A 15,672-nucleotide genomic window follows, 5' to 3' on the forward strand; every position below is an offset into this window, starting at 1 on the left:
CTCTGTATCAAAAAAAATTTCAAACATGAAAAGCAAGTAATGATTTCCAGACAATAAAAAGCTAAGATTCGTCACCGGCAGATATACACTATACAAATAGTTAAAGGAAGCTTTGAAGGAAGAAAGGAAATTACAATAGTTGGAAATGTGGCTCTAAGCAAAGGAATGGAGAGCATAAGAAATGGTAAATATAATACATTTCATTTAAATATTTAATTTATTTAAATAAAAATGTATGAAAGGTTCTGTGGCATCTATAACACATAAAAATAAACGGTATAAAAAGCAATAACACAAAAGAAGTTAAGCAATAAACAAAAGCATACTATCGTAAAGTTTTGTTTCTTTTTTCTTTTTTTTTTTTTTGGAAACAGAGTCTCACTCTGTCTCCTGGGCTACAGTGCAGTGGCATCATCACAGCTCATTGCAACCTCAAACTCCTGGGCTCAAGCAATACTCCTGCCTCAGCCTCCCAAGTAGCTAGGACTACAGGCACATACCACCACACCCTGCTAATTCTTCTATTTTTGTAGGGATGGGGTCTCACTATTTTGTCCAAGTTGGTCTCAAACTCCTGGCCTCAAGCAATCCTCCCACCTCAACCTCCCAAAGTGCTGGGATGGCAGGTGTGAGCCACCATGGCCAGCCTATTGTAAGGTATGTACATTTTACATGTAGCATGATTATTTTTTAATAAAATGTGTATGGTGTAAACTCTAGAGTAATTACTAAGATAATAAAGCAAGGAGGTTTAGACAATAAAACAATATGGAAATCAAATAAAACCCTAAAAAACTCAACTCAAAAGACGGTAATAAAGGAGCAGGGTAAAAATAAGGAAAGAATATATGGAAGAAATAATATACAAAGAGCAAAAGGGCAGATTTTAATAGAAAGACATAGTCACAATAAAATGCAAGACTTACTATACTAGAAACTGACATTAAATAAATGCCAACATGGTAAAAGAATGGAAAATACATATAGCACATGACCACAAAGCCTAAGACAGCTAGAATGGCTATATTAATAGAAAGAAAAACAAAAACACTTCAATACAAAGAGTATTAACACACAAGAAAGATCATTTCAAAAACATAAAAGAATTAATTCAACATGAAAATATAATAATCCTAAATGTAGATGTACCTAATAACAAAGCTTCTAAATGTATGATGCAAAACTGGATAGAACTGAAGGGAGTAACACAAAAACCTGTGATTACAAGTGGAGATTTTAACACTATTCTTCAGTAACAGAAAAAGTTAAGGATGGAGAGAACAACACTATCAACCAACTTGACCCAATTTTTATTTATAGAATATACCGTATCACCCAGCAACAGCAAAATCACATTCTTTCCACACACATGTTGAATATTCACCAAAATAAATCATATGATGAATCATAAAATGAATCTCAACAAATTTGAGAATCAGTCATACAGAGTATGTTCTAAGGCTGTAGTCCTCAACCCTGGCCTTGGACCAGTACGGGTCTGTGGTCTGTTAGAGACCAGGACACTGAGCTCTGCCACACCACCCCTCATCCTGTGGAAAAATTATCTTCCATGAAACTTAGGAACCGGAGGCCACACAGCAGGAGGTGAGCAGCAGGTGAGCATATTTACAGCCACTCCCCATTGCTCATATCACCACCTGAGCTTGCCCCCCTCCCCTGCCCCCGCCCCCATGAAACCAGTCACTGATACCAAAAAGGTTGGGGATTGCTGTTCTGAAGTATCCACAAAGGTATCTACAAATAGTTGGGAATTAAACATATCCCTAAATAATCTAAGGGAAAAGGAGAATATCACAGGGAAAATTAGAAAATGTTTTGAACTAAATAAAAATTAAAATGAGATATATTATCATATATGCATGTTCAGATATAGAAACTTAAACCGCTCTCGTGCTAACAATGAGAAAAACTCAGATAATCTACAAGATTGTAACTTCTCTCAAGCCCATCAAAAAGCTGAGGTCATAAGGCAACCATATGAACTAAAGTCTAAATAGGATCAAAGTCTTCCAAGGAGAGAGGAATTACATGCATATTTTACCTTGGGCAGAGGAAAGGGTAGCCAGCCACTGCACCAATGGATAAGAAAAAATTTTTATAAGCTATTCAAGGCCAACAGTGAGCTAGTGTATCAGTTTGGAATCCCTGAGTGCCTAAGCACAAGAGTTTATAGCACTAGATCAAAAGCTGTTGTCTGAGACCTCTATTGGTGCACATGAGAAAGACTAGAGGCAACTGAGGAGATTGGGAGGATCTACCTTGGGGATATGGCCATGCAGAGAATGATTAGCAGCTGCTGGGGAACAGGCACAAAGCCCCAACTGCTCCCCTAGACATTTCTCTCCCATGAAGCAAAACCCTCAAGGAACTGAGGAAGGGAGCAAATACTCTCATGCCAGGAAAAAGAAAAAGCAAGATACACTGCTTCTGGGCAAGGAGTGGAGACAAGCCCCATCTATCTCTAGGGGAGAAGTAAGAAACCCTCTGTACTCCAGAACACAGGGAAAGATCTACTACTACCGGGAGAAAAACAGAAGAAAACACCCCCGACCCCTGGGTGAAGAACAGGAAATGATCTGCCCAGGAACTTAAATGAGAGATCAGCTACCACTGAGGGAGAAGCAGGAAAGTCCTGCCTAAGACCAACATAGATACAAGGTCGAATATACATGCCAGGAAGAGAAGGTGTAGAAACTCTGAGAAAGCCCCCAACCCACAAGGCTCAGACACGCAGGGCCTTTCAGAGACTAACGAAAAAAAGCACCCATCATAGAACCTCCCTAATTCAACCATAAGCCGAGCACAGCGAACACCAATAGCCATTTAACTTGGGGAAGGCCGTGAGCACAAAAGGAGATTCCCCCTATGACACAGATGTGCAGGGCCTGCTGAAAGCTGAGAGCTGACCAATAACACAGAGAAATCTCTACAACACCAGATCATACCCTAATCAAAAGGCAAAAGCAGCTAACTGCTAAGAAGAAGTTGAAGCCTACAATACGCTGAAGGTAACCAACAGTGAAACCCTAACATATCTCAACTCCTAGCTAGAATGAATTGAGGCCCCACACCTATGGCCCTGACTAAAGAAGAGCTGTGCTCATTACCAAGTATAAATATTACTTACTTCAGGCTCTACTGGTCTTCAGGTGATGTCAAACATTCAAGCAGAAATTACAACACACAAAACAGCAAGAAAAAATTCTAGGATCCCACTAATGCAAGGCTTATAGGGAATTTCATAGCTTTAAATGTTTAAATTGTTTAAAAATAAAAAGGTCTAAAATAATTATTCAGAACTCAATCCTAAGGAACTGGGAAAAGAAGAGCAAATTAAACCTACAGTAAGAGGATAGAAAGACATAATAAAGGCAAGAGTAGAAATCAATAAAAATTAAAATGAACAAATAGAGAAAAATCAATGAAGCCAAAAGCTAAGTATTTGAAAAGCACTATAAAGTGGCAAAAATTTTTAGCTAAATCAAATAGAAACTATAAAAGTACCATGAAAATAAAAGAGAATACTATAACAATTAGCTGTAAAAAAAAAAAAAAGAGAGAGAAAATAATAGGATAAGGAATATTATCTGTAACAAGACAAAATGTTGGATGGGTCAATGATCAAATTAAAGTTTAAAAAAATTTTTGATTTTTTTTTAACTAAAAAGTTCAGCTTCTGATCCTGAAATAGCAAGTGTGAAAAAGTAATATTGGTTTTTAAAAACTGTTTTCACAAGTATCCAAAAGTTGAACAAGTACAAATAAAATTTTTAATTTTGACATTTCTCTTCAACATATAACAATACACTAAAAACAGATCTAACTGAAAGTCAGAGTTTGATTATAAATAAAAATCAAAATAGATCCTAATGTGATTGGGTCATCAAAGTAAATCAATTCTAGCACTTTCCTAATCATTTGGCAATAGACCAAAATATTAATGAAATGCTAGCTAAAACTAATAGGAGAAATAGGTCGAAATTTTGGCAGTCACTTTGTCTTAGAAATGTTACTGTGACAATATCTTATGCCCTATTTCTTCAACTGCCAATAAAAATTACAACTACTTCAAATCTTAGGTCTACAGATACTTTACCTAACATTCTTTCTGATTTTCACAATCATAATACATAACATAATGGCTAAAAGGCCAATTCTTAAAGTTCTTTGCAAAAATAAGGAACAAAAAAAATAATATAAAATAATTACACTGGATAACATTTTCCCAAATTGCTTTCTCTTTCATTTCTAATGAGGTAGGTTGTATTAATTGTTTTAGTATTATTTCCCTTAAGACTCCTTGTTCCTTTTATACATCTTTCCTTATAAAGGAATTTAGTCATGTAAACTGGTCTTTTATTAAGGGTCTGTGGCATCTAAAATTTCTCTTATGTAATGCAGGCAACAAAATTTAACAAAAAAACCATTTATGTTATTACACAATGAGAAACTTTTTTAGTTTTAGCATAATGAATCAGTATTTTTGTTAACAAATATTGATATAACATACATCACAAGTGTTTGACAGCCAAATAGCTTGTTTTTCAGAGGTAAACTAGGCAAAAATTCCACATAGCCAGGTTAGGTCTTTCGGCAGTACCTCCCTTTGGTGGCTATTTCCACATTTCCCTATACTGCTCTCACAGCTTGGTGCCCAGTGTCCTCACAATGACATCTGGATGAGGTTCCCACCATGGCAGCATCCCACCTGGGCCCACTTATGCCTGAACCTGAACTGCCCTATCCCTCAAGCCCCCAGCTGTTATCTGCCATCACAACCTACAAATACCACATCTCTGAAAAACTAAAGAATATTAAGGTCAGAACAACATAAGGATTTATGCTTCCTTCGTGAGACATTTTCCTTTTGACATGGGCAACTTCAGTTCCTGAGGCAATCCAGTGAAAAGGAAATCCCGAAGTGGAAGCTTTCAGTTCTCCCAAATCTTAATATAAATGATTTGATTACATGGCAACACTGCTTAGAGATTTGTAAAATACAATACCATCACCCCCAACATGCAAACACGAAATAGTGAATGTATAAAGCATTAGTAGCAGAACCAAGAGATTGGACAGTTGCTTCACGTTGCCATTAAGTAGGCATGGAGCCATAATCAATCATTTACTTATGACTTTCAGCAACTGAAACCACAATGCAAGGGGAAGAGATGACAATTCAATGATTCCTTGCAAGCTAACAGTAACAAGAATATGCTATCAAATGTTTGTATAGTACACTTTACAAAACGTTAGCAGAATTAATACATTCTGAGCCACAAGGTCACATGACACATATTTCAATATAGCAGAAATTAACTAGTAGAAATTGAAATTTATTTAAGTACAATTTATAATAAGACCAAGAAAAATGAAATGCTTCAATATAAATCTAACAAAATGTATGCAAGATCTATACACAGAAAACTAAAAAACACTAATGAAAAAAATGAAAGACATAAATGGAACGATATACTACATTCATGGATTGAAAGATTCAATGTTGTTAAGATACTGGTTCTCTCCTGTCCTATAGACTCAATGCAAAAAATAATTGAATATCCACACTCATCAAAAAAACAATAATCTATGCTTCACGTAGTATTTAAAAATTTAAAAATTAGTTCAAATAGAGCACAGACTTTAATATCAAACCTAAAACAATAAAATTTCTATTTAAAAAAATACAAGAAAATCTGTGTGACCCTACGTTTAACAATGAGTTTTTAGATATAAAACCAATAGCACAAATGATAAAGGAAAATATTGATAAATTAGACTTCATCAAATTCAAGCATCTCTGCCCTTCCAATGACATTGGTAAGAGAATAAAACCGTGAGTCACAGACTGAGAGAAAATATTTGCAAAATACATATTTGATAAATAATTTACATCTATAATATGTTAAAAAAAACAGTCAAAATTAAATAAAAAGTAAACAACCGAATTAAAAATTGAACAAAAGATTTAACACTTCACCAGAGAAGAATACAGATGGCAAATAAGCACAGGAAAAAGTGCTCGACATAGTTAGTGATTAAGGGAATGCAAATTGAAGCCACGAGATACTACTGCAGACACAGTATATACCCTAACATTAAAAATCTGACAACACAAAGTGCTGATGAGGAGAGAAGCAACCAGAGCCTTCACACCTGCTGGAGGTAATGTAACACAACAGAGCCATTCAGAAAACAGTTTAGCAGTTTCTACACAGTCAATCAAATACCATAGGACCCTGCAGTCTCATTCCAAGGCATTCGCAAGTCTAAATTTTATATCAGCTTAGTTTATAATCTCTAAAAACTAGAAAAAAAATCTAAAGTCTCTTAACTTAGAGATACAAAAAGAAATTGTTGTACATCCACACTATGGTGTACAGTTCAGAAATAAGAAGGGATAAACTGCTGACACACACAACAACGTAGATGAATTTCAAATGCATTATACCTGGTTTTCTCAACCTTGCCGCCAACACTCTGAGCCAGGTGTGCGTTTACTGTGGTGGGTCCCCAGCAAACTGCAGAAAGTTTAGCAGCATCCCTGGCCTCTCGACCCACCAGATGCCAACAACAAAACTCTCTCCCCCAATCCCAGCTGTGACAACCAAACATGTATCCAGATTTTGCCAAACACGCCTACAGGGCAGAATTGCCCCAAGTCGAGAACCACTGCATTACACTATTAATACACGACATGAAAGAAGTCAGACTCGAAAGTATGATTCCATTATATGACTTTCTGCAAAAGGCAAAACCTAAAGCAGGAGAAAAGGATCAGCGGTTGTCAGGGACTAGTGTTGAAGACAGCACTGACGAAAGAAAAGCATTGGGGGGGGGGGGTTAGGGACAATAGAAGGGTCCCAGATAAAGATGGCAGTGGTGGTTACACAACTACAAATTTTTTTTTTTTTTTTTTTGAGACAGAGTCTCGCTTTGCTGCCCAGGCTAGAGTGAGTGCCGTGGCCTCAGCCTAGCTCACAGCAAGCTCATACTCCTGGGCTCAAGCAATCCTCCTGCCTCAGCCTCCCAAGTAGCTGGGACTACAGGCATGCGCCACCATGCCTGGCTAACTGTTTCTATATGTATGTTAGTTGGCCAATTAATTTCTTTCTCTTTATAGTAGAGATGGGGTCTCACTCTTGCTCAGGCTGGTTTCGAACTCCTAACGTCAAGCAATCCACCCGCCTCAGCCTCCCAGAGTGCTAGGATTACAGGCAGGAGCCACTGCGCCCGGCCACCAACTACAAAATTTTGTCAAGCCCCGCAGATTATACATAAAACTCAGAGAATTTTTACTACATGTAAATTATTTAAAAGAATGAAGAAAAATGTATATGTATTATTGACACTAGAACTTGGTTACTTGTAAAGTGTCACCAACTCTGAAGTCAACTTTGATAGTTGATGTTAATAGAAAATATTATATATAAATATTAATATGTTTAGCTTACAGGATGAGTAAACAATTTAAAATTATTAGGGAAGACAATAAGGCAAAATACAAAACAAACATATTACATAACTCCGATCCAACAGTGGTTTCTTCATTTATGTGTTTTTCCATATACCAAGAGAAGAAAGGAAACAAGATAAAAACATATTTGGAATTATCAACATTATTTAGTTAAAAGAGGATTTACTTTGTTAGAAAAACTGGTTTTTTAGGTAAGTTTTTATTTCTATATACTGATAATGTTGTCAATATGAATCATACTTGTTATTAGGTTTCTTTTTGGTATGATGAAATGTTCTAACATGAGATTACAGTGATAATTTCACAATCTATAAAAATACTAAAAACCACTAAATCATATACTTTAAACAGGCAAATTTTATGGTATGTAAATGTCACCTCAGAAAAGGAGTTTGAAAATATCATACTTGTTATTAATCTACATTGCCAAGTATGCAATTTTAGTATCCAACTGAATTCAGCGGTTGTAGGTGGAAGTGCATGCTCACTAAATCACAAACATTTCATAAGAAAGATAATAGATGCTTCCATATTACTGGAAGATAAGAGGGAAGGTTATCTATTCGAAATAAACTGAGTATCTACTTCCATGTGTTGGATGACTAGAAATTTGTCCAAGATAATGACTGTAAGTATCTCTTCAACCACACCCTCCAACTTCTCCTTATTTTCACTATATTACATTTGATCTGCTTCTCTCTTCATTATCAAGGTTACTACTAAGTCATAAGAAATTCACCTCTGAGCTGAAATGTTCCCATTCACATTTGTTGATCACCTATGTCCCACATATCCAGAGAGAGACCTTGCACTCTGTATTTCTGATGGAGGTGATGTACCTATGCTTGCCATTTACCTGTTGTATGTTCTCTGCACTAACTAGCATTACGTACATTCAGCTTTGCAGTGTGTAACAGACACCTGCTAGTGAATCTGTTCTCAAAGGCAATCGCCCATTATGGAAAACAATGACTTCCGAGACTGTAATTATGATCAAACCTTACTTAGAAAATAGAAACTGAGAGGCCATATGGAATTTTGTATCCCACAGAGATGTGAAATGTTTTCAAAAAATTATTTTTGATGATCTTTTAAAAATCATTTTATTAAAGAATTCATAAAAGTGCAGGTCAGTTCTATTATCCTTTTAATTTTTTTAAAAGGCTGATCTTTTAAATTCAGAAGAATAATGTATATTTAAAGTATTCTATAATTACTATGAAAGTATTAATTAACAGTAGTAAGAAGAATAAGTTATCTATGCACTATAAATATAAGGTAAAAAAATCATTTTCATGGCGTTCTTGAAACTATATTATGTTAGGTGGGTCATAACATTAGTACTTTTCTTTGAAAACCTTATAATTACTGATCTTTTTAATTTTTAAGCTGAGTATTGACTTTGTAATAAATGAGTGCAAGTTAAATTCCAAATCTGAAATAGTTTGAGTTATACTGACCATTAGCACTAATTTACGGAGAGACGCATAGATATTACTTTAACAGTGGCTTGAATTATCTTTCTGTTTAATGCCTTATATAATGCTACAATTTTTCATAAGGTAAAAAACACATATAACTCACTATTTCTATCTGATTTCCAAAACTATTAAAGGATAACACAATAAATCTCTTCAGTCTGATGCTCCCTTTCAAGGAGGCCTTTCCCTGGCTACCCACCCTCACCCAGCACGTCCCAGCTCCCTGCTCATGCTGCTCTCTTCTTCCTTAGCACAAAGCAACATTCCTTATTCTATTCTGTATATTGTCCATATTCCCCATTAGATTTCAAATTCTACAGAGTTAGGGCTTATGTCTGTTTTGTTCACTGTTGTATCCTTAGCATCTAGAACAGTTCCGGTACTACTACTAATATGTCCTCAATAATTATTTGTTAAATGAAGTATTTTACACATATAAGACAGTATTATATAAATTAACACTTTCTTGACAGCTGACATTGAAAATTAGAACATTAGTAGGTCTAAGTTAAAAAAAATTTAACTTTGTTTTAACCCATCATTTTCCAAAGACATTTTATCAGGGAACATTTCTTTCACTAAACATCTGTAACAATGTAATGACTCAGCATTAGAAACATGGTTTACTTTCTTTTCAGTAAAAGGTTGACACCAGATTGTGTAGAAGACTTAATTCCATGTTAGTAACTTTTACCTTTACATTACAAGTGAAGAAGAGCCATCATAAGTCTTTAAATAACAGGAAGACAGAATCAGGTATGGGTTTCGTATCTTGCACCAATGTAGAAGACAGAGTGGATAAAGGAGAGAATAGAATAAAAGACACAGAGAAAGCAACTGGAAAATAGGCCAGGAAAGACTTACGTACACCTGACCAGGGCAGTAGCACAGGGAATAGTCAGACGTGAGGAAAATGCTATAGATAACATGGATAGGTAAAATCATTACCCTGCACTCCAACCCGGGCAACACAGTAAGACTGTCTAAAAAAAAAAAATCCTTACCCTGCCTGAGAGTGGACAGGAGCACCAGGAGTTACAGGTTACAAAGTTTCTACCTTTGGAGTAGGTGACATACCAGTGTAAACTGGGAAAAACAGAAGATAAAGATTTGAAAGAATTTGATAATAGTTTTGGTCTGCATATTGATCTGGAGGAGAAAAAAGAAAGAGAGTTCTATCCCTATTTTGCCCCCCCAAAAAGTTCAGGCATGGAGAAATAACAAGACAACTGAAGTTAGAACTCTAGGAAAAACCAAAATTTAAAGAAAACAAAGGAAGATTAATCTCACCCGCACAGTGATCGTAAGGCTGGCTTGTTGTTCATTTATATGACATCCACACTTTTATATGACCTGCTTGACCAAAGAATTCAAAATTGGTTTTTACTTATTAAGCACTTATTATCAACCAGGCACTTTTCAGGTGCCTTGGGAAATCTGTGAACAAACAAAACCCAAAAATCTCTGCTCTAAGAAGAGCTAAATAACAGAAAATAGAAACAAACAGATAGCAGATAGACACAGTGTACAGTGTGTGAGAAGGTGACAAATGCCAAGGGGGGAGGAAAAGCAGGAGCAGGGACCAGGAGCACCAAGGTGGGAGGGGCAGGCCAAGTGGCTGGAAAGAGGCATCTGAGTGGAGCCCAGAGGAGGGAAGGATTCAGTCAGCTACACAGACATGATGGAGAACGTTCCGGGGAGGTCAGCTGCTGGAGGACAGCACCTAAGGAGAGCTGTGCTCTGCAGCCTCAGAGGGGAGCAGAAAGCCAGCGCAACGGTGGGGTGAGTGAGGTGAGGTGGCCAGGATGGCCACCCATCTGGAGACACACGCCCCGGCACGCGTGTGGAAGGGATCAGGCCGGCTCAGGGCTGAGAGCGGATCGCTGTGGGTGAGCAATGACCCACTCGAGACCATGGCAGGGACCCAGGCGCAGGACGACAGTGCCAGGACACAGGAAGCAGTCGAGACAGGGGTAGCAGGACCCTGAATCTACTTGGAGTGTAGACATGACCACATCTCCTCATGTGGGTTTTTCAATACTACTTATTAATATCAATTCTGAAATCCTCCTAACTAAAGCCATGATAACAGAATACCTTACTCTCCATGGTCCTTGAACAAACTGACAATTATAACAGCAATAATAATAATAATAATAATTTTTAATTTCTTTCACTTTTAAGACTTTTCCTATTACAAATAATTAATTCGAAGGAAAAAAGCTAACAAAAAATTCTATGGCTATGATAACTTTAAAGTTATTTGTACAATGAAATGTATGTGATTAGTGCCAGACTGTCTTTAAGTTTAAAAAACAGAAAACAATGAATAATTTTAAATTGATTATTTTTTTCTCAATAATCCAATGAAATGAACTGGCCAAGGAAATATAGGTTTATAGTTGAATATATTTGCTCCAAAGACCATAAAGATGACAAAATGGGATAACAGTCTGCTAAGTTCTGATATGTCTGTGGGAGATTTCTCAGAAAGTTTCACAAGGTAAATCTATTAGATAACTTGAGCTAAAACTCACTTTAAGATAACTCATTAAAGAGGTAATCTCTGCCATTCATAGAAGCTTCCTAAAGTTAGTTACCTAACCCTTAGTCTTCCATGAACTGTGATTAAACTAAAGCCATCCAAATTATTTGTTTGTCAAATAATTATACAAAAATAACTCAGTTTACAATAAAATATTCAGTTTATAATATGCAAATTCTCAAGAAAACTCTCTTTAGAGAACAAAATTCCCTGTTGAATTGTGCTAATAACTCAAAGTGACTTGGAGCATTTGGGGACACTAGACAGTATTCTGCAAAATTTATCCAGATCACTTTAAAATAATAATTCATAAGTATTCATCTTTTTAAAAATATATATTCTAAGAATTAATCAATAAGATACAAGTTAAAAACTGTTATATTTAACTTTTGAAATTTAATCTAAGGAATGAAATACAAGGAAAAAGAATGCTTTCTCTTAAGGCTCTTTTTAAATTACAAATTACAGAAGTATATATAGATTTCCCAATACTTCTGGGAGAGAAATCTGTTACTCTGGAAAAAAAGAGCCCTTACTTTTTCCTTCTGGAAAATTTGGAAACTTCTGAAAACATCTACAAAACTCCTCATGTACTATTAGCCTATGGGGTTCAAAAATAATTTTTCAGCATCTTTTATAATGTAGACTTTACAGAAACTCATTAAAAGCGGGAGACCAAGTTTTGAACAAACTAGTATATGGTATCACAGAAAACATTATAGCACTAACCACCACAGTTCTATGATTTCCACTACAAAAATATCAAAGCAAAATAGCTGTCAAAGGCATAAATTAAATCAATTTCAAATTGAACAGAAAATTATTTCCTATTTTCCAAAGGCACTGATTTGGAGTGATCTTAAACCTCTGGAAAAGAATTCCTCAATTTTCAAAAATTCTGAAGCCTAATTACAAGTAATTATAGCTTTTCATTTTCAACATGATGAAATAATTTGATTCTTTTTACAAGAGGTCTGGTTTGGCTCAAAATAGACAAGTGCTTCTGCACTGAGTTAGTACACAAAGACAATAAGGATCATTCTCAACAGAAAATCAGGGATACATGTTGGCCATAAATCATAGACGCTGCATTCAAGCAAAAATACTCTGCATGTTCTACAAATGCAATTCATTCACTCACACGAGTGAGACAAAGCAAACAGCCCACTGTTAGACTTGGCTTTAAAATAAGAACAGTGCAACAGAAAAGGAAAAAAACAACATTGCATAGTTATCTCAAAATTCACATATAAAGTGTTCTTCAGAGGGAAAAAAATTCAAACCTTTCTGATACTGTCTAGCCAAAGAAACCAAACACAAACCACCCCACAGCAAATGATAGCTAATGTTCCTTTTAAATGTTTAATACCAGATCTAATAGTTAGTTGTTCCAAAATAATCCTATTTCTCTGAGAAAAGAAATGGAACGTATTAACTATAAAAGATATTCCTAATTACAAAAAAAATTATAAAATAATAAACTAAATCAGAAACTCAAGTCTCTGACTGTCATATACACTTTTTTACCATGGAAAATTTGCAATGCTGCACGTTTTTCCACCTTTTGCTTTATAAAGTGCCTTTTGCTGATGACTCACATTTCCAGTGATTTGTTATACGCTATTAGAACAAAAGCTCCATAAAACTGCTTTCTACCCTGACCTCACACACCTGGTTACAATTACATTTTCAGAAAGCTAAACCAGTAGTTTAGCAAGGACATACTAACAAAAGCTAACCAATCAACAGGCGGAAACAAATGTTAGAGCCCAGTACCACCCACCCAAAATCTGAAAAAGAATCTACTGTATATCTCCAGCAGACACAGTGCACATCCACGCAGACACGTGCCCACCACACCACAAGCGTCCACTTGACACACATCAAAGCAGTCGTGCAGTCGCAAAATGCTCCTGTCAGCACAAAAGTTTATTAAGCCAATCCATGAGGGATTTTTCTAGTATATGCCACTAGAAATAAGACTGAATTTGTCTTTTAAACTGTAAGCAAAAAAAAAAAAAAAAAAAAAAAACCTGTAGATAGAAAAAACAGTACAGCCATTGTAATACATGAAGTCACCACATTATATTATAAAGTTCTTACATTACATCAAATAAGAAAACCAACTTGGCTAGAGTACAAGATGGAATCATAATAACCAAATTCTCAGTTGCAGCAAGTTTCAAAAAGATAAAAAAAAAAAAAACAGAATCTTTGATCATTTCCAAATATCAGCTATTTACGCACCTTACAAAACTAAGCTAGTCTAGAAACGCGAAACCAGGGCTCTGTGACCACACCACAAAGATGAAACAATTTACCATATTTAGAATACAAATGGCGTAGATGGCACTACTCTGAATGAAGTGACACCCATGCCACGAGAATGCACTAGAAAAAGGAAGGACAGTCTTGGTGCTCCGTTCTGCTGAAATCTACAGAATGCTTATCACTCCCTTGACTTTCTGGCCACACTTCTCAAAGGGAAGGGTCGGGTCAACTGGTCCTTCAGGTAGTTAAACGTTTTGTGTAAAGTTGACCATCACATCTAGAAATTTGTAATGCAACTGGCTCTACCTCCAAATAATCAAGAATATCCACAAGTTAAAGTATATTTTTGTTTTCTTTTTTCACAAAACATTAACACTGCCATCCCTATATAATGAACTTGAGAAAAATATGTTCAAAATTTAAATCATCGTGTCAATAATGGAATACTCATAATCTTAAATGTGTCTCTTCTTGGCAGATGTGGCAATATGATAAATTCAAATATGTTCACCAACTATGATGATCATTTGTGGTTCTTACAAAGGAAAGTCCTTTTGTATCCTTGGAATACATATTCAACATATCCTCTTTTGAAGGTTTGTGTTTTTAAGTCGACGGTATGGCTCTAAAGCAGTAAGAATGTGAATAAATGATTACTCTCTCATCTAAAAAGAAGTCAACTTTATAAAATGGGAAATTTAAAAGCATTTCATATATATGGTAGCAATATATCTCATCATGGAAAGTGGCAACTCCTGTCTAACAAAGCATGAAAAGATTCTATTTAGGAAAGGAATCTTCAGAGAATAGCAAAGTTATTCTAATAATGACATATGCTATACACATGTTTCTTCAGAATATATCTAATAATGGAAAAATCACTTAATTCAAATCTAAAGTTTCTGATAAAATATCTTCAACACATGAAAATTTCAGAATGTAAATATCTCGTGAACAAGTCTATATTAGACTTATTTATAATGCATTTAATAACAAAGAAAAATCAGCCAAAAAAAAGATAAAACAAAAAATAAGGAGGGAAAAAATGCCATCATGTCTACTTCAGTGGTTCCTCTGACTTTGTCCTACCCCTCACCCAAAGCAAAATGGAACATTCCCTTATCTCCTGTCAGAACCCTCATGTACATTTCTCTCACAGCATCTGCATGATATTATAGTTATTGGTTCACCATACACTTAATGAGACCAAGAAGAGTGTCTCTTCATATTTTTATTTCCAGGGCCAAGCATAGTGCTAAAGGTATAATCAATGCTCCACTGTCAATCTGCACTGAATTTAAGCCTGTTAAAAAGTTTTTTATTATGTTTAGGCTGTGACTATCTGAAACCACTAAAAAGGGGAAGCACTGAGAACACCTGAGTGCTTTGATTTTAAATCTCCATTATTCGCAATAAATGAAGATAATTTTTGTTTTTGCACATTTAACTTAAAATGACCATTTTTTATGTTATTACATTGCAAATGGATTTTTTTTATTAGTTTTGGCAATAAAAAGTAAGGCCAGGGAGATGGGGTAAATACTTTGGACTTCAGATTCTTTTCAAAACTATGACTCTAAGAAAAATATTGTATCTTCTCTATTTTGCCTTGAGCTTTCTTTCATATAAACTTACCCTCCTTTCCACGTTTGCAAAAAAGAAAAGAAAAGGGGGGATGGAGGAGAATGATATCTCATTGTCAAAGAAAATATACTACATACAATAAACACTTTCACTCTCTATAAACTACTAAAATTTTGTGTGTTTATCAGTTTTGAGGGGAATTCCTTGGTGTTGTAAGAAACTTCCTTCACTTTTATCCCCCAATTTTCTGACTTGTCTGTCATGAATAAAAATGCACATAAGAAAGATTTATA

The 15,672-nt window shown here is 35.4% G+C and overlaps 1 protein-coding gene across 3 annotated transcripts in view; it reads right to left on the minus strand.

Annotated features, from left to right (window-relative positions):
* Nucleotides 1–15,672, minus strand: part of ZNF407 (zinc finger protein 407) — a 427,820-nt gene that overhangs the window by 329,612 nt on the left and 82,536 nt on the right. The gene's annotated exons all lie outside the window — the stretch shown is intronic.

This window comes from Microcebus murinus, chromosome 17 (assembly GCF_040939455.1).
Source record: "Microcebus murinus isolate Inina chromosome 17, M.murinus_Inina_mat1.0, whole genome shotgun sequence".
Taxonomy (NCBI): domain Eukaryota; kingdom Metazoa; phylum Chordata; class Mammalia; order Primates; family Cheirogaleidae; genus Microcebus; species Microcebus murinus.